The sequence below is a fragment of the Triticum dicoccoides genome, chromosome 5A (genome assembly GCF_002162155.2).
Source record: "Triticum dicoccoides isolate Atlit2015 ecotype Zavitan chromosome 5A, WEW_v2.0, whole genome shotgun sequence".
In the NCBI taxonomy this organism is placed as follows: Eukaryota; Viridiplantae; Streptophyta; class Magnoliopsida; order Poales; family Poaceae; genus Triticum; species Triticum dicoccoides.
The window spans coordinates 170,057,512-170,061,250 of NC_041388.1; positions in this window are offsets into that span (position 1 = coordinate 170,057,512).

Consider the following 3,739-nt stretch of genomic DNA (forward strand, 5'->3'; position numbering starts at 1 on the left):
CGTGTGGCGCACTCGGCAGGGGCTCGAATCCGTCGAAGATAAAGTCTCCACGGATGTCGGTCGTGTAGTTTAAGCTTCCAAACCTGACCTGGTGGCCAGGGGCGTAACTCTCGATCTGCTCCAGATGGCCAAGCGAGTTGGCCCGCAGTGCGAAGCCGCCGAATACAAAGATCTGTCCGGGGAGAAAAGTCTCACCCTGGACTGCATCGCTATCGATGATCGGAGGAGCCAGTAGGCCTAGCGGTCACGACGCAGAGGAACTCTCAATGAAAGCACCAATGTCGGTGTCAAAACCGGTGGATCTCGGGTAGGGGGTCCCGAACTGTGCGTCTAGGCGGATGGTAACAGGAGGCAGGGGACACGATGTTTTACCCAGGTTCGGGCCCTCTCGATGGAGGTAAAACCCTACATCCTGCTCGATTTATTCTTGATGATATGAGTAGTACAAGAGTTTATCTGCCACGAGATCGGAGAGGCTAAACCCTAGAAGCTAGCCTATGATATGATTGTATGTTGTCCTACAGACTAAAACCCTCCGGTTTATATAGACACCGGAGGGGGCTAGGGTTACACAAGGTCGGTTACAAAGGAGGAGATATCCATATCCGTATTGCCTAGCTTGCCTTCCACGCCAAGTAGACTCCCATCCGGACAGGAGACGAAGTCTTCAATCTTGTATCTTCATAGTCCAACAGTCCGGCCAAAGGATATAGTCCGGCTGTCCAGAGACCCCCTAATCCAGGACTCCCTCAGTCAAGCTAGAAGATCATTCGGAAATAAACTAACCTGGACGTTGGCTTAGAGAGGTGCACTGGCGTCATAGGCGGCTTGACTGGTCTCACGCACCATTTTTATCCTCTCCATCATGAGGCCTGCTTGGCATATAGCTTCTTTAGCAGCGCCCGCCTGATCCTCCGGGACATGATGGGTGACAAACAATGGAGATGGTGGAATAGTCGCAGCAAACTGAGGATCTAAAGTATGGACTTGTACAATTGAAGCAGGATCTTGAGCACTCGACACTGAAGGACGTTCAGTCGACACAAGATCGGCAAAAGTGACACAGTCTCGATTGAGGTCTCCAGTCTTCTGGATCACTAGTTCGAGTACTAACGTCATCTGAGCTGTTTTGCCGGCTGGCGCCCTCCTGCTCGAGCTCCTGCCTCTCCTTCCCATAGGCCTCTGGGGCATATCTTCATTGTCGTCTGGAAGTTCAATCACATGTTGCGGCGCTGCGAAAGATTCGACCGTAAGATATCAGTGGACCTACAAATTAATCGACAAAATGGAGGCAAGATCGTAGAGTCATACCTGCTTTGGAGGTGGCCGCATCTTCCATTTCTGCATCATCTTCATCTCTGTAAATATCCATTGAGGTCCCAGAAGCAGCAGAACTGCAAGTTCCTGAACTCACTCGATCAAGCTAGAAAATGAGTCGACTGTTACTTAACAAGCCCTCGAAGAAAGAGAGAAAACAAAACGCTAACCCAGAGGCGATGGGAACGTCAACCTTGATCTGAGGCAGGATCTTCCAAGGTTTGGCAGCCGCAACCTTGGGTTGTTTCGGGGCCTTTTCAGTCGGTATGGATGAGGAAGTCTGAGTGCGCTTCGAGGTCTGCGCGACTGCCTTGCCATGTATACTTGTTGGATCATGGGTCTGCTGGCAGCGCCTTTCAGTGCGGGGTGGGCAGTCGGACTCTCCTCAGTCTCCTCCCCATCGCTTAAGTCCTCACTCTCTTCCCCGTCTTCGTCATTGGATTTCCAGTCACCACTTTCGCCTCTGCTCGCCTCTCCTTCCTGATTCTGCTCTTCATTGGGCATCGAGTACATCTCACTGTAAACCTGCAAGGCAAAGAATAGCATAGACATCAGTCGGACACAAAGACAGTTGCAAATCAGGATGAAGAAACACTCGACAGTAAAGGACAGACCTTTTCAGGTTCATGGTTAGCGCCGAATGGTAGAACTCTTCTGGACCCCCTGGGGTTATCTTTGTTTCCAGTGATGCACTGCAACCACTGCTCCACCGTTTCTTTGGTGACTTCCTTCGGGTGGATCCGAGTGGTGTCTTCAATACCAGAGTACATCCACATAGGATGATCGCGGGCCTAGACTAGCTGGAAGCGTCGATTGAGAAACACCTGCAGCAAGTCCATGCCAGTCACGCCATCACGGACTAATTGGACTACTCGTTCCATTAGCATGTTCATCTCTGCTTTCTCTGTTGGAGTTACTTTCAAAGAAGTGGGCTGCTAGACTCGCTCCATGGAGAAGGGGGGAAGACCAGTCGACTAGCCAGGAGTCGGTTGGTCCTTGCAGTAAAACCAAGTCGATTGCCACCCTCTAACTGACTCGGGAAGAATCACAGCTGTAAAAGTACATTCACCTCTCATCTGAATACCTAGACCTCCACTCATCTGAATCACATGCGTCCTCTCATCACTCGGATTAGCTTTTTTCACAGATTGAGAGCGATAGGTGAAGATGTGTTTGAAGAGACCCCAATGTGGTCGACAGCCCAGGAATTTTTCACACATGGAAACGAATGCAGCGAGGTACGTGATGGTGTTGGGGGTAAAGTGATGAAGTTGGGATCCAAAAAAGTTCAGAAAACCCCGGAATAAAGGATGAGGGGGCAGAGAGAAACCACGGTCCATGTGAGTCATGAGGAGGATGCACTCACCCTCCTACGGCTCTGGCTCGGTCTCATTGCCAGGAAACCTCCAAGATCCATGGGCAATCAAGCCCCCTTTGGCCAGATCCTCCACATCCTCCTGCTGAATCATGGACCGAATCCAGTCGCCCTGGATCCAGCCGGACGGCAGGCCGGACCTTGAGGAAGATCCCCCTGACTCGTCTCCTTCCCTTCGGCTTCGCCGTCGCCGTCGCCTTCTTGGCACGCTCCAGGGCCGCCGTCTTGTCCTTCCCCATCGCCGCGGGCTGCTCACGAATGGTGTGGTGGCGTCGAGAGCGGCGGAGGACGAGGTGGAGAAGCAGAGGAAGAAGAAGGAGAATGGGATGCGCTATGCAGACACACCGGCCACGGTGCCTTTTATTTGCCCACTTCCGAGTGGCTGACATGCGGGCCCGAGAGATCCTATCAAATCCCGTAACAGTCGCGCGCTTGGTACGTGGCGAAAAAGGCTGCACAGAGATCGAGGCGCCCCTACGTAATCCATCCCGTTTACTGTGGCACTCTCCGTCTTGCGTGCTTCCCCAAATTTCCAATCCCGTGAGATTCAGAAATGGCAGCGCAACCAGTCACGCCCAAGATTTCATACACTCTAACACTCGAAGCATATCAGGATAAGTCCACTCGACAAATTCTGAATGGATCAAGGCGACTGAAAATAAAGTTGAAGTTCCAGCATGGTTCACCAACACAGGTAAGATGCCCCCGAAGCATAAGAATTGGGTCGGAACCATCTTCGACCTCTTCTCCCCTCGGACCTCGATCCATTCGGGGGCTAATGATGATGATATGTACCGAGGATAGGGTAATAGGCCTGACCTAGACGCCCTTCCCAAGGACACTACCCTAAGATCAACGACATTTAAAGCACGACAGCATGGACCGACTGGAATCACCTCAGAGTGCAACCCACTCGACCAACAACTCCACTCGGATAACCCAATTCCATTCGACCAGTATATCATCATTCGACCATACAAGAAACCACTCGGAGTAAAGAAGATCTAAAGTCACACAGGATGGCAACGGTCAGGCGTTCACTCTGTA